Below are 21,381 nucleotides of genomic sequence, written 5' to 3'. Positions count from 1 at the left end.
GTTTGTGTGATTCTGAAGTCTGAGATCATTCCCTCTGTGCTGTACTTTGGTCATGTTAGCTCTTTAGCAGCTGCCTCCAAGCTGCAACCTCCTCGCCCGCCCCACCTTGAGTAATCCTGAGAAACCAATGGAGATCCACTAAACTTGGTGTAGTAGTCATAACAATTAAAGACATGTGCTGTGGGGTTAGTCTTCCCAGTATTAATGGCTATGGATTCCACTCACTTACTCATTTTTCTGATGTTTTTGCCAGTATGGACCAAGACTCCTTGAAAAGCCCTCTTCCTGTGGTGTCCATGATACCAATTTCTGTTGGCTGCCTTTCTTCCTGACTCTTCCTTCCTTGCCCCTTCAAGGGCGTTCTTTCCTCGACATGCACGTTAACAGCATTGATGTGGCCTAATGGTGTCTATCTATTGTTCTTTTCTTTTAACAATCTCATGTGTTATTGGGTTTTTACTACCACCCATATTCTTCCAAGTAGCTTTCTCTTTCTTTCTTTTCTGTCTTGAAGTCTCTCCTGAGCTTCAGATCCATGTATCAAGTATATGCTGGATATTTCTATCTGAATCACTAATGGATACTTCGATACTAATTATACATCTGAACTTAGATGTTTTCATTCATTAAATGTTCTTACTCAAACTCATCCTTCCCTAACCCAGAAATATCAACAACTTCCCAGTCACCCCAGCAAGAAAGCTGGGGACAAGTCCCAATTTTTTTCTTCTACCCACTCTTCTTTATCCAATCAATCATCAATTTCTATTTATCGCCTAAGTAACCACAAACTCCATCCCTTCTCCCCTTCCCTACTGCCATTACTCTAGTTCACAATCTCTGCATTGCTGGCTTGCATTAACCTTCTAACTCATCTCTCTGCTTCCATTACTTATGCACTTAAATCTTTCCTACCAGAGACAGACTGAATAATCTAAAATGCAAATATGACCAGTTGGAAAGGCAAATATGACCAGTTGGAAAGGAGAACATTCAGTCTCTAAAACAAAGTGCACAGGGTCCTTATAATATAGTCGCTGCCTTTCTTTCCAGCCTCATTTCCAGTCACTATTATATCATACACCATTTTCTAGGTTTGCTAAATTTTTTATAGTTCTTTGTTTACATAAATTCTTTTAGTTCTTTATGCTCTTTTCTCTGTCCATAACTCGCTACCCCTCCAAACCCTCAGCTCTAACCCTCACTCAGCAAGAATGATGCCTATAATTACTTATTTTTTTCAACACTCTGTTGAGGTGTCATCCCCTCCAAGAAGCCTTCCTGATATCACATTAGGCTGGGTGCCCTTTCTTTGTGCTAACAGAATCCTGAACACATTCCTCTGCCCTTGGACCTATCACTTCATCTGTCTTCTCTATTCACTCCTCAAGGGGAGTGGAATCAGAATTCAGCCCAATGCTTAATGGGTCCTAATAAGCATTTGTTAAACTGAAGTATTTTAAGGGCAAGGTTTTTTTGTCAAATTTTTCAGTTTCAATATCTTCTGGGCCACTGTTTTATTTTTACAGATATATGCATATAGGTATCCCCCACTTTTTAAAAGATCTTGTTACACCACTTCACTTTTATGAAAGCCCTATATTAGTACCTGTGTTCACCAGTCAGAGGAAATCTGAAGAGGACGTTTACTTTGGGAAAAATGTGAAAATCGAAAACAGCATTCAGCGTTTGTTTTGCAGCAGCCATTATAGAGGCAGTGTGCACCCCAAACAGTCAAAGTGGTACCACCAAGCTCCTTCCTGGGGACCCACACTCAGCATCTCAGCATCAAGCTGCCAGAGCTTTGAACTGTCTGTGAGCATCTGTGCTTGATCTCGATTTATTTTGTGTAACCTTAGCAAGATGTGTCCCAAGGTATCAAAAACACCCAAGAAAGCCGCTTAGTGTAAAACTAGAGATAATTAAGAGTTTGGATAGTGGTAAACAAAATCAAGACATTGTACATGCTTGAAACTGCCTGCATTTACCATTCATACTGTTTACACAAGAGAAGAACATGGAAAGCTGCCAAGGTTCCTATTGGTTTTGCTAGTATCAAAGTGGCCTCCTTTCATCAGTATCCAGTAATGGAAAAAATGGTAGGTCTATTGCTTGAGTGGGTTGACAGTTATCCAAAGCATGGTGTCCTGTTATCTTATACTTAAGGAGAAATCAATCAGTCTTTTAAATAAACTGAAACAGAAAGCCCTGGACAATGGTGGGGAAAGTGTTGTGAGTGGAAAATGTAGTTAGGGTGGTTTGATTGGTTTTTGAGGAGAGGGAAGCTTCATGGCTTAAAGCTTCCTGGAGGGAGTGTTTCAGCTGATACTGAAGCTGCCAGGAAGTCCGCAGAAGAACTGAAGAAAATAATTACAGAAGGTAGTTACTCATTTAAACAAGTTTTTCAACTGTGATGGAACTGCAATTTATTGGAAAAAGTTGCCAAACAAGACATTTATTTTGATATAAGAAAAGCAGGCTCTGGACACAGGCATCCAAGAAAGGTATGAAGCTGAGTCCGGCCTCTGTACCCCGACACCGAATTAAATTTTGGAGACAGAGTTTTGGGTGAAGTAGAAAAGAATAGCTTTATTGCTTTGCCAGGCAAAGGGGGCCACAGCACGCTAATGCCCTCAAAAACTGTGTGTCCCAACCTGGAGGGGGTAGTGAGGAGTTTTATAGTAAGGGTCCAAAGAGGAAGGTCGGCATGGTCAGCTCGTGGACACTCTTCTGATTGGTTGGTGGTGAGGTAATGGGGAGTCAGCACCATCAACCTTCTGCTTCCAATCAGTCTGCGGTCTGTGTGCTTGTGGGCAACATACAGTTAACTTCTCCCACCTGGTGGGGATTTCAGTATCTGCAAAACAACTCAAAGATATTGTTATGTGTATCCCTTGAGGGGGAACCAGGACCCTGCCCCAAGGCTGCACTATTGTTTCTGGACTGCTCCTCCCTTGTCTCCCTGTCCCCTCCCTTCCCTGATTAGCAACTGTTTGAACCTGCTCCTTGGAACTCAGGGAAGGTCATGGAGGCTGAAGGAAGCCTATTTCCTGTAATCAAGAAAATGTGGGACACAGAAAGGCTTTTGTGTCCAGGAGCCCCACAGGGTTCTGCTCAGTTCCAGGTTTACCCTGATGTCTGTTATCAGTGCCACTTGTGATGCTGCCCTTAGGCACTTACTAGTGTGCCATTCAGAATATCTGAGGGCATTTAAAGACATTGGTAAGAATACACTTTCTGTTGTGTTTTGTTCACATTCAAGCAGTTGGAATATCCAAGTGATTGTTTCTGAGTACAAGTGAGCCTTGAACAACATGAGATTGAGCTGCGGGGGTCCACTTTTAAGCAGGTTTTTTCAATAAATACTACAGTACTATACAATCCATAGTTGTTTGACTCCATGAATGCAGAACCATAGACATGAAGGGCATACTGCAAAGTTATACTTGGATTTTGACTGGGCAGGGTGGGTGTCCCCACCCCCATGGTCATTAAAGTGACCACTGTACCTGAGTGAACACACTAGCCCTTTTGTTGAAAAATACCATAGAGAAAATGACCTTGATAATAGATGTCTTCTGATTGTCAAAATTGTGCTGTTCCTCCACTTGGCATGACCAAGGATGGCAATAACATTTGTGTTGTGATCTTACTGCAGAATATGAGGTTGTTGCTGCAGCCAAGACCTAACAGCCATGATTAAGGCTCACTATTTGCAAACTGAAATGCATTTTTTTGTTAAGTGCCATTGAGAGATAGGGCAACGCTGAAGCATCTTTACGAGAGATCTGAAAAGAAGACAATATAAAATGGGCAATCACCAACCTTGGAGATGTTCTTGGTAGGCTAACAGTCTCCATGAGACATGACTTTTGGAGGAAACTATCCCAAGCAGTGAACGATTTTAAATGCTTCGAACCAGCAACATTAAATAGGACAATAGTGACTTTGGCTACTGAGGCTAGGTTTGTGGACGTCAGTGATGATGATGTTGAAGAGGTTTTGGCATCCCATGACCACGGAATGACAGAGGAAGAGTGGATGAAGTTGCAAGAGGAAAGGATACAAACTGAAACCAAAAACAACAGTGAACAGCCTGAAAGTGAAGTCTTCCAGGGGCAGAACGAGAAGCACTGCATGCGATTTCGCCAGGATCGGCAGTGATGCAAGGATTGCAGGAAAGTCTGACTCTAGTTTTGAAAGGGCATGCACATTCAGAGAGGTTTGCAAGATGTTTTTAGTGCATGCAAAGGATTGCGTGCTAGAAAAATGCGTGGCACTAAACAGGGAAGCATTCTGTCCTGTGTCAAGCCTTCCACACCAGCCACTGCAGACAACGAACCTTGACCTTTGACATCAAGTCAAGAGACAAAGAAAGTGCAGATGTGAGTGACCTGCCTGCCCTGAGGGGTTCAGACAACAATGAAATGAGATGTTAATAGATGACCCTCTTCCTGTCTTTCCTACACTCCCATCTCCTGTACCTCCCGCCACCCCAACCTCTGATGAGTAAGCCTCACACACTGCCATCAGCACCGCTCAGCCTCCCAGCCTGCTAGCTGTGCTCTGGATGCTGGTGAGTGAAACCACACTGCACGTACATTATTTCTACTTTGTACGGGCTGTGTCTTTATCATATCATTTCTGCTTTTACTATATGGTAGTGTTATTTTATGTTTTATGTGCTATTTGGTATGATTTGGTAGGTTATTTTGGGGGTCTGGGAATGCTCAAACACTTTTTCATATAAATTAATAGTAGTTGCTTCTTTATTTTATACCATTTCTACTTACAAAAGTTTTTAGGAACCCTCTACTTTTGGGAAACCAATATATATATATATATATATACAGATATATATATCTGTATATGTATATATTAAGTATAATTATTAATTATATAAGGCAATTATATTAATTATAATGCAATTATTTTGTTATTATTCTATTATTAATATAATTATATTAATTATATAATTATAATACAATTATTAATTATATTAATATACATACATATATATGTAGATGGTCATATAATATACATTTATATATGTATAATGTATGTATTGATAGAGCTATAACCACATTAAATAACTGCTGTCTTCAAAAACACAGTAAAACTCTTATCCAGTTGAAGGAAAATTACTTTGTCAGAGTCCAGCACACTCATGAAAACATGGATTGTAATTTTTCTTTATCCTCATTATAAGGGGTCCCAGCAGCATTCTCCTCAGTGTTCTTTATCCTTTTCATTGTTTATCTGATAAGGAACCAGAGAAGACATTAAAATAAGGAGGGTGGCACTGCAGGGGCCCAAGTGACTCTCTGCCAAGGGGCTCTGATCTGCACCACTCCCATCATTGTATCAGGAACACATGTTTTCAAACAAATGTTCTAATGTAACAACTCATATCCTGGAAAGAGTTTCTACTCACTAATCCAAGAATTGTATTCTCTGGTTTATTCTTTTTACTTGCGATCGTTGTGCTTTTATTTTGGCCAGGAAAAGAGTCATTGTATTTTGTAGAACTGATGCTTGATGGGTTAGCGTTAGGATTTTTTGGAAGTTTTCTTTTTATGGAAATGGTATTTTAAAATAAATTGGCATTTCATTGTTAAACCGATGTCATGTCTTTCAAACACTGATAGCTGTTTATTATTCCTGGCTTTTGTGAGTTGAGTCTATTAATTTGCTACATCTGTGCCAAGGTTCAAAACCCATGTTTTAAATGTCTACTCCTAAAGTGTGCTCATGGGCCAAACAAACAGCCTTCTGGTGAAAGGAAAAAAAATTAATGTCTATACTAATATGAATAGATGTTTATATGGTGTATGGTATATTTTAAATATTCTAAAACAATGTAAATATTAGTAATAGTCAATCCACAAATATATTAATGAATACATATTTCTTCATTTGTTCTGGACATACCCCTTAGCATTGGATGGTAAGGTTTGTGCCGTAAGACTTACTTAACTAGTCAAACACGTTTTTCTGGCTGCAATTACATATTTGTAAATGGCCTCCAAGTACCTTTTATAAGAGTAAAAAGAAAGACCGTTCCAATACCAGCATACATACATTTAAATAAAATTACTGGTCAGTAATGGTTCTATTAAATAATAATGGGGCACAGTTTGCACTGTGGTGAATTGATTTCTACTCCATGAGCCTCCCTGCTTGTCAGACCTTCACATGCCTTTCTGACATCTTGGATCTTGGATGGATATTGGCATTATCTGGGGAGCATTAAAGATATTGATATTCAAACTCTTCTTCTAGAGAGTCTAACCCAGTTGATTTGGATGGGCATTAGTATTTTTAAAAACTCCCCGGTGCATTTTGATGTGCGGACAGAATTGATAATGAAAGGCTGATTGTGATTAACAAGTAATTGAAGGATAAATGGAAGCTTCTGCATCTGCCCCACCCCCCTGTCCTCCACCCTGGCTGAGATGGTAAATCAAAAGCATGTCACATCCCAGGAGAATGGTAGAAATTAATGCCACTCTTAGGGATCTAAAGCCAGGTGGCCCAAGAGAATTTTCTGTAATGATGGGAATGTTCTATACCTACTGTGAATTAAGAATGCCACCTGCCATATCAGTAACCAAAGACGTTGTGGCCATCAAGCCATCACATTACACTCAACCCCCTCCCCACGGCCCCCCACCCCCCACCCCAGGAACTCAGGATGGAAGCAAAGAATACGTGCCATCTAGCAGTCAACTGCTGCAGCCAACACCTGACGCGTTGCACCCTGAGGAGACTCAGAATGGGAAAACACAGGATACTGACCCCAGATAGCTGAGGTGCATATCGAAGGAATGACTTCAGTGAGCCCAGACTCTTGCATTTCAGAAACGCGCTAAATTCCTTAACTTGAGATGTCTTGTTTCTTTAATTAACAGTCATCTTTTGATGTTCTGACTACCTGGTCTTTGTTGCAAAAACTCCTGTATATCCTGGCTCCTCCCCTACCTCTTTGGAGCCGTCCCTTAGAGCTATCTGAGAGGCTGTGTCCTGGGCTTAAGTTCTCAGATTTGTTCACCAAATAAAACATAACTCTCAACTTTTAGGTTGTGCATTTTTTTTCAGTCGACATTATCCTATCCAACAGAGCACCCATTAGTCACTTGTGGTTGTTGAGCTCTTGACATGTGGCTAGTGCAACTGAGAAAGTGAATTTAAAATTTTATTTTTAAAGTTTAAATTTAAATAGCCTCTTGTGGTTAGCAGCTGCTGTACTGGACAGTATGGTTTCTAATGGATGCAGAAGTGGTAAACTCTTCTGCATTTCCAAAAAATAGTTCCTGATGTCTCTGGTTAGAAGTAATCTTGTTCCTATCTGTACTTTTCCTATTGCTGCTGTAACAAATTTCCACCAGCATAGTGGCTTAAAAGAATGCAAATTTAGGATTCTAAGTTCTTAGGTCTGGAGTTTCTGGAGGTCAGAAGTCCAAAATGGGTCTTACTAGGCTACAAGCAAAGTGTTGTCAGGGCCGTGTGCTTTCTGGAGGCTCTAGGAGTGAATCTGCTTCCTTGTCTCTTCCATCTCCTTGAGGTTATCTGCATTCCTCAGCTTGTGGCCCCTTCATCCATCTTCGGAGGCAGCAGTGTAGGGTCTTCAGATCTCTCTCTGACTCTGACATTCCCACCTCCCTCTTTCACTTAGCATGACACTTCTGATTACACTGGACCCACTTGGACAATCCAGAAAATCTCCTCATCTCAAAATCCTTCATTTAATCACACCTTCACAGTGCCTTTTGCCATGTAAGGTAACATACTCGCAGGTTCCAGGGATTAGGCCGTGGATATTTTGGAGGAGCCATTGTTTGGCCTATTCCACCAGTGTTTCTTGCCCCACCTTGCCTGATATATAGTTTCTCGTGTGCTTTCCTATCCACTTCCTTGAAAGCAGCAGGTGAGTCTCAATGATTTCAATCGCTGGGTTAAAGCTGTGTCTTTCATACCATAGGTGCTCAAAATATGTTTGCTGGAATGAATTGATTAAAGAAATAGACATATACATATTACAATATATGATAGATAACTAATAAGAACCTACTGTATAGCACAGGAAACTCTTCTCAATACTCTGCAATGACCTATATGGGAAAAGAGTCTAAAAAAGAGTGGATATATGTATATGTATAACTGATACACTTTGCTGTGCAGTAGAAACTAATGCAACATTGTGAATCAACTATACTGTAATAAAATTTTTTAAAAAAAAGAATGGAATAGGGCAAATAAAAAAATAAAGAAAATAAAAGAACAGAGTATTTGATAGATGCTGACTGAGTGAATGAAGCAACAAGGTGGATCTGATGCAGCAAATTAATTTTGAGAATTTCATGCATTGAAATATTCACCAATCAATCGATCAATGGACCCACAGAACAGATTTTGGAGCAGTATTCATCACTTGCCAATCAAATACAGACTTAAGAATTCTGCCCTGGTCTGTTCATTTCGGCTAAATATGCAGGCATGAAAGCAACAGCCTGTTTGCCTGATTCTCTAGGAATTAAGTCAAGAACAAAGAGGGTGGAGGGATGTCTCCTGATACATTTCATAATATCACCAGAACATTTAAATATTAATACCTTATTTGACAAAGGAAATTAGTATATGAAAATCTATATGATTACTTTATTAAGGCTTTATGTCTACGGGAACAATTTAGGTTTTTTAAAAAGACAGTCCAGGATAGAAAATGTCCAGTTTGATTATTATATCCACAAAATTTAAACATATACAAAAGTAGAAGGATCATATAACAGACCCCATGCTTAGACAACATCACCCAGCTTAGACAACTGTCTCCGCATTGCCCATGTTGTCTTCATCTGTGCTCGTGTCACCTCCTCCACCCCAACCCTATTTTCAAGCAAATCCCAGAATTGTATCATGTTATCCATAAATTTATTCATTTATAAACACATTTGGGCAGATTTGTTAATGAATTTCCTCCTATTCATGCTGGCTTCCTGCACGTTTTGGCCACTCCATCATCTTGCTGACATTTACTGTCTTTTCTTTACCTTATGTGGAATTTTGTACTAAAAGACAAAACATAGCAACTAAACATAGAAAAGGCTAAGTTGGTCAGCCTTGTTTAATTTTCCTATTATTTTAATTCATATTTTAGAAAGTAGCTTACAAAGTGGAAATATGTGAGATTGCACATGAGTTAAAACAATATTTGCATTTTTATTTAGGAGGACAAAGGAAAGGTCTTAACCACAGGGAAAATATGAGTGAAAAACCAAGCTCTGCTCACTTTCATTTCAGGAACATATTAAATGTTAAGGTAAAACATGTATAATCCAGTTTGAGAAGACACATAGAGAGCTCCCAGGATTAGGGGATATTCTGAGGGAAAACTTCTCATAGGAAGAATTAAGTGAAGGCAAAACTAGAAGTGAGAAACAAGATTTTGTTGAAGATGAAAGTTTGGTCAGAAAATATAAAGCTGTATAGAATACAGTTTCATAAAATGTGAAAATACCAAATGTTTCTTTTGGGCACTACAGTATTCTCTTTTTATATATATCTGTATACAGTGATTGTAAGTGGCCTTCCTCAATACATTAAATATGTCAATAAAAGTGCACATCATCAGGGTTGGCTGGCTTGGAGATGATGATAACACCATTGACAGTTGCCTCTGTCTTTCTGCCATTTCTTTCTGTCTTATTATCTTTAACTATCAACCAGAGCTAATTTATCCACTCAATGGACGTGAGTCACAGTACTTTATTCGTAAGGATACCAATTAAATACTTGGAGAATGAAGTAAAATCAATTTCTGCTTTTTCAAATCCAAATCTAGCATTCTAAAATTTATCAAGCTGAAATTCCCTGTTATGCCACTGTTCCAAAGCAGAAAGTGTCTATGCACCTGTTCCATTCATAGACTCATAATGATTTTTAGCTGAATAGAATATATGAGGTGATCTGATTCAGCTCCATGTTTGGACCCAGAAGTCTCTGGATTAAATGAATTGCTAAAGGTCACACAGTTAAAAAGTGTCAGTTCAGAGACAAGAAACCAACTTTCCTGTCTTCCAGTTGGTGTGCCCATCCCATGTATTACAAAAGATGAAGTGACAAATGAAGAAAATTATTTGATTCTGTTAACTATGGTGGTATACGAATCTGTGCTTTAATAAAATGACTTCGAAAAAAAGTTGTTTCAAGAAGTTATGTGAGTTTTAAGGTTCCCTTCAAGCTCTAACATGATGAATTTATCAGAAGAGGTCCTAGTTTGCATTTTTTTCAAAACAAACAACTTTTTATTGAAGTATAGTTTGTTTACAATGTTAGTTTCTGGTATATAACAAAGTGATTCAGTTATATATATATTCTTTTTCAGAATCTTTTCCAAGAAAAGTTATTACGAGATATTGAATATAGCTCCCTGTGCCATACAGTAAGTCCTTGTTATTTATCTCTTTTATATATAGTAGTTTGTATCTGTTAATCCCAAACTCTTAATTTATCCCTTTCTCCCCTTCCCCTTTGGTAACCATAAGTTTGTTTTCTATGTCTGTGAATCTGTTTCTGTTTTGTAAATAAGTTCATTTGTATTGTTTTTTAGATTCCACATATAAATGATATCATATGGTATTTGTCTTTCTCTGTCTGACTTACCTCACTTAGTATGATAATCTGTAGGTCCATCCATGTTGCTGCAAATGGCATTATTTCATTCTTTTTTTATGGCTGAGTAATATTCCATTGTGTGTGTGTGTGTATCACATCTTCTTTATCCATTCATCTCCTAGTTTGCATTTTTAAAAAAATTGAACACTATATTTTTGCATAAACTAACATAATAAAACTTTGCCAAATATTTCCAAAAGATAAAATACAAATAGAGGAAAGAAGAGGAGGTCAGGAGTCTGCTCTGGTCTCTATTTTTTTGATATTAGCGAAGGTGATGATATGTTTATAGTTGTGCTAAGAACATCAATCTCCCCACATCCTCAGCTTTTGCTCTGAAGACTTCCTCACCTCCTGGGCTTAATTAAAACTTGGTTCTACCTTGACTTTACCACCTGCCCATCCACCACCTAGACTCAGAGCTGAGTGTGGAGAGGGTTCTCCTTACTCCCCATGACTGTGTTTAGATAATTTCTCCTCCACCCCAGACCATACATCCAGCTTCCAATCGCACATGTAGGTTTTTTACAGGTATAGCAAAATCAGCTGTTCCCAATGCCCATCTCTCTCATCCCACTGTGGAATCTACCTTTTTCCTATGTTCACTGTCTCAGAGGACAATGCCCCAAGTTTGCAATTGCCCAAGACAAAACCTGGGAACCATACTCGGCCCCTCCCAACTCACCACATTCAGGCAAATTCAAATTCTGCTGATTCTACCAGATAAATATACCTCCAGTCTGTTTGCTGCTCTCCAAACCGATGACTCATATTGTGTCCAGTCACTGTCATTTCTTTCATGACCTGGGGCCACAGCATCCCTCGCCTTTACACTCAGACCTTCCTAGTCTATGTATCTGCTTGGTGACAATCACATGCAAGGTATTTTTTTCTTTTAGCATCCATACTGCTTTCATAATAGAAACTGAACATCAGGACAACCAAAAGATTTGCTCACAGTAACACAACTCTTGGGTGTTAGAACTAGAGATTCTGACTCCTTACTAGGGTTCCACTAACTTCCGGATGGCCCTTCTGCAGGTCTCGAGATGTGTGCATCTCCTAAGGATAAACAGTGCAAAACCGAGGCCTTACCACAGGATAAAATGATAGGAGGCTCTCAACTTCTAAACCCTAATATTCAGCTGCTCAAAGGACAAATTCTGAATCATAATAATGACATTTAGATGCCATCAGTCTACAGTGCTGTGACCTTTTGAGAACCATAACTTCATTGTGTATAGCTTGTTTGTACTTTCCAATATTTTATTTTATTATCATTAAAAATCATGCTTGTTTTTTAAGGACTTTAATTTTCAAATTGCCACCAATGAAGAACTGAGTTATTCTTTGGTCAAAGTTATAATAATCAGTTGCCCATGAAGTCAAATAAAAAGAACTTACAATCAATGAAGAACATAGTAAATATCTTCATTATTCTTGGCTACACTTTTCCCAGGTCAGAATTATTTCAGATATGACGGAACATTAACAAAAGTAAAAATATGTATGTCGCCCCACATACAGGGACCTGCCCATTTTTGCAAGGTCATTGGCTACTGCTTACATTCTAAGGTCAGTGAAAAGTAATCTCACGTTTCACCTGATTTAAGATGGAGAGAGTAAACAAAACAATGGAATGTGTAGAGGGGCATTTTGAGATATGCAGGTTTTGGAGGGGACTTATTGAGCCAACTTCAAAGGGCAGAGAATTACAGAAACTAGTTTTTACTCATCCAGGGTTTTATTCATTCTGTATAACTCAAGTTCATTGTAACTTGATCTATATTCAGTATTTTTTGAAATCAAAGTATGTTGTCATTTTGGCCTATTTTTAATGTCCCCCTCCCTTTAAAATTTAGAAAATATCTGCGTCCATATTGGATCTCTGTGCAAGGTTAGGAAATGCAGTGAGAAATTGGGCTTCATTAAAATTAAAAACTTCTGCTTTGTAAAGAACACTTTTAAAAGAATGAAAAGGTAAGTCACTGACTGGGAGAAAAATCTTTGCAAAGCACATATATGATAAAGAGCTGGTATCCAAAATGTATAGATATCCCTAAAATCTCAACAGTAAGAAAAACGATTTAAAAAAATGAGCAGAAGGTCTGAACAGACACTTCACCAAAGAAGATAAACATATGAGGAGATGATCAACACCATATGTCATTTAGGGAACTGTAAATTAAAACAACAATGAGTTGCCACTACATAACTATTAGAAATGGCCAAAATCCAAAAAACTGACAACACCAAATGCTGGTGAGGATGTGGAGCAACAGGAACTCTAATTCATTGACGGCGGTAAAGCAAAATGGTACAGCCTCTTTGGAAGGCAGTTTGGCAGTTTCTAACAAAACTAAACATACTCTTACCATATGATTCAGAAATCAAGTTCCTTCGTATTTACTCAAAGGAGTTGAAAACTTATGTCCACACAAAAACCTGTATGGGGCTTCCCTGGTGGCGCAGTGGTTGAGAATCTGCCTGCCAATGCAGGGCACACGGGTTCGAGCCCTGGTCTGGGAAGATCCCACATGGCGCGGAGCAACTAGGCCCGTGAGCCACAACTACTGAGTGTGTGCGTCTGGAGCCTGTGCTCCGCAACGGGAGAAGCCACGATAGTGAGAGGCCCGCGCACCGCGATGAAGAGTGGCCCCCACTTGCCACAACTAGAGAAAGCCCTCACACAGAAACGAAGACCCAACACGCCAAAAATAAAATAAATTAATTAATTAATAAAAAAAAAACCTGTATGTAGGTATTTATAGCAGCTTTATTCATAATTGCCAAAACTTGGAAGCAACCAAGATGTTCTTCAGTAGGTAACTGTATAAATAAACTGTCATCTATCTGGACAATAGAATATTATTCAGTGATAAAATGAACTATCAAGCCACAAAGACATAGAGGGGCCTTAAATGCATATTGCTGTTAAAGAAGCCAATCTAAAAATACTACATGACTACAACTGTATGACATTCTGGAAAAGGACAAACTATGGAAACAGGAGAAGGATGAGTGGTTGCTAGGGGTTCAAGGGGAGGGAGGGAGGGATGAATAGGCAGAATACAGAGGATTTTAGGGCAGTGAAACTCATCTGTATGATACTGTAATGGTAGATACATAGTATTCGTTATACATTATCAAAGCCATAGACTGTACAACACAAACAATGAACCCTGTGTAAGCTTTGGACTTTAGTTAGTAATGATGTGTCAGTAATGTATCAATCGTAAGAAATGTATCACATTAATGCAACATGTTAATAATAGGGGGAACTGTATGAATGTGTGTGTGTGTGTGTGTGTGTGTGTGTGTGTGTGTATGTGTAGGAGGAGGAGGAGGAAGGGGGTAGATGGAAACTCTCTGTACTTTCTATTCAATTTTCTGTAAACCTAAAAAGGAAGAGTGTGAAATTACATTTCTTCAGAAGATACATTATGAATTTTTGAATATTATGTATTGTTTCCTTTGTAAAACAACTTTGCTGAGGTATAATTTGTATACAAAGAATGGCACATATTTAGTATATACAATTTTGTGAGTTTGGACCCATGCAAACGCTTGCGATACCATCACCACCGTCAAGATAATAGACATCCAAGACTTCCCAATTTCCTTGTGTCCCATTTTTTTTCTTTGTGGTTAGAACACTTAACATGAGATCTGTCTAGCGCCTTCATAAATATTGAAGAGCACAGAACTGTATAATTAACAATTATAGGCATACCGTTGTACAACAGATCTCTAGAACTAATTCATCTAGCATAACTGAAACTTTATATCCATTGAACAAATCCTCATTTAATATCCAAAATATATAAGATGTTTAATACCTTCTTATAGAATGGGAGAAAATATTTGCAAACCATATATCTGATAGGCATTTTTTTCTAGACCCTTTAAAAGTTCTTGTTGTGTAGAGTTGATTGATTGAGTAAAAAATTTGACTGAAAGGGCAAAAAAGTTAAGCCCTCACACATTGCGTAAACTCACAAGATAGCAGAGACTTGCTACTTATTTCAATCTTGCCCTCTTGTATGATTCAATATCAAAATATAAATTGAACTGATAATTTTATTTAGTTTAGGAAAGCGAAGATAGAAGTTTGTAATGATTATGATTGGTAGAGTAACAAAATAATTTGGGGTCCAATTTTGGTTCAACTAAATTGCTATTTCAAATCAATTTCCTGGTTTCATTTTAATTGAGTTTGATTCACCACATGCAGTTTTACCATACGCACTTTTGCAGTGCACCGGGTAAATTCCAAAAGGAGCCAGCATATTTCAGCTGATATAGTTCAAGTTCAGTTGAAACTTAACACAGTAGAAGCCTTTTTCCTTTTCATCAAAGTTTTTCATGCCTGAATGTACTTTGTGTAATTAGTCAACTGTTTGGAAATTGTCATCTAACTTTCACTTATTTTAATGAAATTTAAAAATCCAAGAAATCTGCTTTTGTGTGTCTTCTCAGTCTTCTTAAATTTTTCTTAATGCTTCTTAGCTTTCTCTGATAATTTTCTTTTTTAAATCCAGAGCAGGATTTCTATGTTTGTTAGTAACTGAATTGGAGCTGCCTAAGGAAATGAGAATATCAGAAGAGTTTTATGTATAACCTCGTGTTTTATTTCATTAATTATCAAAAATTAATGATAAATTTATAAGATGGTATAACACTGGTTTTTCTTTTCCTTTTAATATAGGACACCTGGTTTCTTCATAATGAATGTATGGTTATTGTGAGTTACACTTTTTTTGTTGTTGTTCTCTGAAGAATATCATGTAATATTTTTATCAGCATATTTACCCATCAATTTACTCAAATAAAAGAATTCCAAAATGTCATACGTCATGTATATGTCATGTAGTTTAAAGAACTTGAAGATCTCACAATCCATGCCTGATAAAACTTGTGTGGAAAAATCACCCCATACACAAACAGAAATGATCTGATAAAATCAAGTTGTTTTCTCAAGCCTTTAGCACAAATGTGAACCTTTGAATCAAAATCATTGACACTTTTTATGTTACTCAATTTTTTTTACTTCAAGTGGAAAGAGAATTTTTAATGTTTGGAACTAAAAACTGAACATGTACACATATGTGGAACTGTTAGTGTATCTTTAAGCTATGAAGAATCTCCCCACATTTGAAAAAGGTCATTTTCTTTTCATTCACACTTTCATTAATGTGTTCTCATTATAAAAACATCCTATAAGTTTCCACTCATATAAAATTAAATATGTATGCATATATAGTTATATTAACCCAGATGAGGGTTAATATTCCATTTTAAAGGAAGTTTTAATACACTTATTAGAAGGATTGGCAATTTTCAAGAACAATGACAGCAGAACGCAAATCAATCAGTGTGATACACCACATCAACAGAAGAAAAGACAAAAACCACATGATCATCTCAATAGATGCAGAAAAAGCATTTGATAAAATTCAAGATCCATTCATGATAAAAAGTCTTACCAGAGTTGGTACAGAGGGGACATATCTCAACATGATAAAAGCTGTTTATGACAAACCCACAGGCAACATAATACTCAACAGTGAAAAGCTGAAATGCTTAAGTTTTGAATGAATTAAAAATGCTAGACTTCACAATTCAAGTGTAAGCCTAGGAGTCAGCACATCCACTGGGGGGCAGAAGCGCACCAGGAACGCTCACAAGCAGACCAGCCCTGGAACACAGGGTGATGCCCCCAGAAGATGCTGACGCTCCCAGGGAGGACATTGCTGGCCTGTGACTGTCTCCAGCTATGCCCTCTGTGGGCTCACCCACCTGTTCTCCCTTGTGGCAACAGGGCGCATCTGCAGGGTGCCTGGGAGAGGGAGGCCCTCAGCCTCCAGCCAACAGGGCTTTCTCGGAGAGAAGCTGAGATGCCTCAGGATTTGAGTTCTTGTACCACTAGTGCCCTGGCGAGTTAAAGGACCCTGAGTCTCCTTGAGGGTCCCTCTTTTGTTGATATTAGCTGCACAACTGACGTGTTTGAATTTTACTCAGTCATTTAAGGAAGGCAAAGAAACAAAGGGATGACAAGTTGCTTTTGTTTGTAATACTTTGAAATAGCAGGGGAAAACCAGACAAGGACATACGTTCCTTTTAAGAGAACACAAAGACTGCATTCATCTCTCTCTCTCATTGAAAATACTCTTTACATGTAAGACAAGAAACCACACTGAAATAGTGGTTTGTATCCTTGGCATTAGGGAGTGAATGGCGATTAGTTTAAAGTCGGAGTTGCTGCCAAGCTACAGACTAACTTGGGATAACTTGTCTAGAAGTCAGGATAGATAAAAGAAGTGACCGTCCCTAAAGCAGGACTCTTACTATGATGTGCATGGGGATCCCCTGGGGATCTTGCTGAAATGCAGATTCTGAATGAGTAGATGTGCCCGTGATTAAGCTATGTTTGAGAGCCAGGTATTCAGACAACTTCAGGAGAGAGAAAATAGTCCCATTGTGTGCTTGCTGGGTGAAGAATCAGGCTTTGTTTTCCTTTTAGGTCCTGGAAGTTAACTGCAGTGTGAGGCTTGCTAGTGTACGTACAACCTACAAGGATTCTTTCAGAACCCTACTTTGTCCCATTGTGTATTGTTGGCAAGCACTCAGGTGTCACTCTCAAGAGCGACAGTTCAAAAAAAAGAAGCAGACTCACAGATCTAGAGAACAAACTAGTGGTCACCCGTGGGGAGAGGGAAGGGAGGAGGGGAAATGTAGGGGCAGAAGATGAAGAGGTACAAACTATTAGGTTTAAAATAGGCTACAAGGATATATATTGTCCAATATGGGGAAATACAGCCAATATTTTATGATAACTATAAATGGAGTATAATATTCAAAAATTGTGACTCACTCTATTGTGCACTAGTAACTTATACAATATTGTACATCGACTATACTTCAATTAAAAAAAAAGAATGACTGTTCAAAGTGGAGAGAAAGCTGATCTTTTTCTCTGAGCCTCCTTCTAGCTGCTAGCATGGTACTCAATGCATATCCTTAAGAACTGAGGAATTGGTTAACTTCAGAGAGAATGAATGAGGGCATGCTAATGAAGAACAATTTCCATTGGCTGGACCTCTACTATGTGCTGGGTGCTTTGTTAAGGACTCTACATATATCATTTTTAACCCTTTGAGGGAAAATTTGTTAACTCTGTTGTAAAGTTAGTGGGACCAAGACTTGGAGACCATAAAAAACATGCCAATGTTCCATAGTTTATAAGAGTCAGAGTTTGTGTCACTTCAGAAAAGGATATCCTTGGATATCATTAAGAATATTAAGGATTTCCATCCCAGCAATGATCTTGTGTCAATTGCAGTGGCACAGGCGCTGTGATGTCAACGTCAGAGCTGTAACAGGATTGCTGACGAGCAACCGTAATGCCTTGCATCCCTGTACTGTATCATTGCCCAGCGTTGTGTTTCCCCCAGGGTGTGGGAGCTTCCCCAGGCTCCCACCGCTCTTGCTTGCATGGTACACTGAATCCCCCATGCAGAGATTGAGTGGCCGTGGCGAGCATTTGCTTCCTCAGCTGTTCTCTTGGCTCTTCCACTGCCTCTTGTCCTCTGCTGGCCCCTGGCAAGTGAGTGTGGTGTGCAGACAAGCAGTGTGTCTTCAAAGGCAGCAAACACCAAGTCATTTGAAAGTTCATCTATCTCTAGAGCATGGTTGCAGCAACCATTGTGATGATTCCACCAAAATCGTAGCAGAGTTTCTTCTTTCCTGTTATTTAAACTCTACCAGATCTACCCTTACTTACACCCTAGGGCAGTGTTTTCCATACCAGAAGTGCTGTGAAAACCCTAGTGGGCCATGAAGTCAAATGACCAGCATTTCCTTTTTTGAAAAAAAAAAATGAAATGCACTGGAATAGAATTTGAGAATATCAGAGAGCATTCTGCGCAGTGTTATTTCATGGAACTTTTGCTCCATGAATATGTTTCTATGTGTGGTCTGCACTCATTTCCTGTTGCTCCTGCAACAAATTGCCAAACTCTTTAAGGCTTAAAATAACACAGATTTATTACCTTTTAGTTCTGTAGGTTAGAACTCTCACTGTGCTAAAATCAAGGTGTCTGCTGGCTTTTTCCTACTGGGGCTGCAGAGAGAGTCCAGATCCTGGCCTTTCCCAGCTCAGGAGGATGCCCGCTTTCCTTGGCTCATGCCCAGCCCCCAATTCAGAGCAGCAAAGGTGGATTGAGTCCCTTTCACAGCACATCACTCTGACTTTCTTGTCTGGTCTGCCTCCTTCTACTTTTAAGGCCTCTGTGATCACAATGGGCTCACGTAGCACATGGGTAACGCAGAGTGGGCTCCTTGTCTCAAAGTCAATTGATTAGAGCTTTATTTCCCCTTTGACCTTTAACTAACACATTCAACGTCCTGAATATTAAGATGTAGACATTTTTTGGGGAGCCATTATTCTACCTTCTACAGGACTACAATGTAAAAGAGTTTGAAAAATACAGCCTGATGATGAATTATTCTGCCTCAAACATAGCAGGTGGCTTTGAAGTGCTGTAATGGTAGATCAGGTTCAGGTTCATGTCTCCCATGTCTTTGAGCCTCAATCTGAGGATTATTTTTGGTTTCTACTAACCTGGCTGTGGCCAATCCACTCAGAAGCCTGACTGTCGGCAGTAACTCTCCCCTTTCTATCTATTCTTTTCCTAAGAACAATTAGGATGATACTGTCACATGGAACATGGAGATCAAATCAGCATTGTCTTTGAACAAAAAGTCAAGGAGGAAATGAAACAAGGCTAATGTTTTCATAAAAGTAAATCCAAACTCTCGCTCCTGAGACCCTTCCATCTCTCTGTGAATATTCTTTTCATCTCCAGCCATGAGGTTATGGACCCTTCTCACACTTGCACACACCTTTACGTCATGCACTCAAGGGTCATCAGCTTTGAGAATCCCTGTAACTCTATGAGATAAGCAGGGGTTATCAGCCATGGATTTCAGTTGGGAAAAAATAAGATATTAAGTTATTTGAATAAGGTAGACATACCAATGTAGAAAAGTATGTAAACATTTTGAGTTAACTTGTATTCATTGAGTATTTATTATGGTCTCAGCTGGGTGCCGAGTGCTATGGGAATATACAAGTAGATGCCATGGTACCAGCCTCATGGAATTTATAATCTTGTTTGGCAGGTAAGATGTGCGTGTGTGTACTTGTGCCTGTGTGCACATGTGTGTGCATGGGTACATGGGCCTGTGAAGGTGTGTGTGTGTATGTGTGTGGATGAGTGTGTGCATGTGTGCGTTTGCGAGTATGTGTAAGCACATGTGTATGTGTTTGTGCGAGTGCACATGTTAATGCGTGCCCGTGTCAGTGTGTGTGCATGCATGTAACTGAACGTCAGTGGTAGAAGCATACTCAGGCATGGACATGCAGCTTTGAATCAGACTGACTTCTCCTCAGTTTCTCTTTCAAGGATGTCCTCTTCTCTAACTTGCTTTGAACACTGCCTGTTTAAACTTTGCAGAAAATCATACCACAACCTAGTTAGAAGCTGAAACACTAGCAGGATTTCTGATTGGCCAGTTAATTAAAACTTATCAAGGGAGACTTTAAGTCCTTTGCTCTTTTTGACTTTTCTGTTTCCTCTTGGAAGAGTCAAAAAGGGAAAAGTGTGGACTGCAGGAAGAAAAGAGTAAGCAAACTGTGCTTGGGATGCAAACTTTATTGCAAAGAGTGACTGCACGATGGTGAGAAGGTGGGATGCTAGGGGGGAGGGTGGGGGGTAATGCGGCCCCAGAGGAGGGATGAAGGGCTGGGAAGAGCACTTGGATTTGCGGGATAGAGAAACGGGAGCCGCAGGAGGCTGCTGGCCGAGAGCATTTTCATCTAGATATTACATCATATGAGCTCTTTCTCCTCCGTCTTCACGGGAGCGGCTGCCGTGGTCCATGCTCTGGAGCTACACACCCTCCCGGTGACCGACCGGACATGGTCAGTCGTCTGGATCAAGGCTCAGGTAGCCTGGCTCGAGGGCATTGCTCCAGAAGATCAAGTCGTGCTCATGGCAGACGGGCCCCTAGAGGATGAGGCTGCCCCAAGCTGGGGTGGGGTGGAGACTCTGACACCCTGGAAGTAGCCGACTGCATGCTTGGAGGTTAGGTCCATGGTTCCCTGGCCCGGGCTGGCAAAGGAAGAGGTCAGACTCCCAGGGTGGCCAAACAGGAGAAAAGAAGAGCGTCCAGGCCAAGAGGCAAATGCAGCACAGCCAGCGCTTTGTCAATGTGGTGCCCACCTTTGGCAAGAAGAAAGGCCCCAATGCCAACTCTTAAGTCCTTTGTAATCCTGGCTTTCTCTAATAAAGCCACTTAGCCCCGTCAAAAAAATAAAATATTGCATCACATGGATAATGGAGAAGACTTTTCACTAATTTAATAGAATCACTTTTTTAGCATATGTTTTCTTCCTGGTGTCCTAACCAAAAAGGAATGAGAAGATTCTACTTCCTGTTTAATATATATATAAGTACAATTCCTTCACAAATGACTACACATATATAATATATGTACTTACATTTAACCAAGAATAAAACCATTTGGAAACTAAAGTTTTTAAAAATATGAATTCCTTGTGTTGCCTGCAGAACAAACTCAGAGTTCTATCCTGAGGACATGAGATTTTAAGATCTTTTCCAGATCTAAAATATACCAAGTTCG

General features: G+C 39.3%; 1 pseudogene; it reads left to right on the top strand.

Moving 5' to 3' along the window:
* The first annotated feature begins 20,570 nt into the window (after positions 1 to 20,570).
* LOC132375301 (ubiquitin-like FUBI-ribosomal protein eS30 fusion protein) lies at positions 20,571 to 20,997 on the top strand (annotated as a pseudogene).
* Positions 20,998 to 21,381: the final 384 nt, after the last annotated feature.

The sequence above is a fragment of the Balaenoptera ricei genome, chromosome 11, assembly GCF_028023285.1.
Source record: "Balaenoptera ricei isolate mBalRic1 chromosome 11, mBalRic1.hap2, whole genome shotgun sequence".
Lineage (NCBI taxonomy): Eukaryota > Metazoa > Chordata > Mammalia > Artiodactyla > Balaenopteridae > Balaenoptera > Balaenoptera ricei.
The sequence above is the reverse complement of the archived record's forward strand: the minus strand, read 5'-3'. Positions and strand labels throughout refer to the sequence as shown.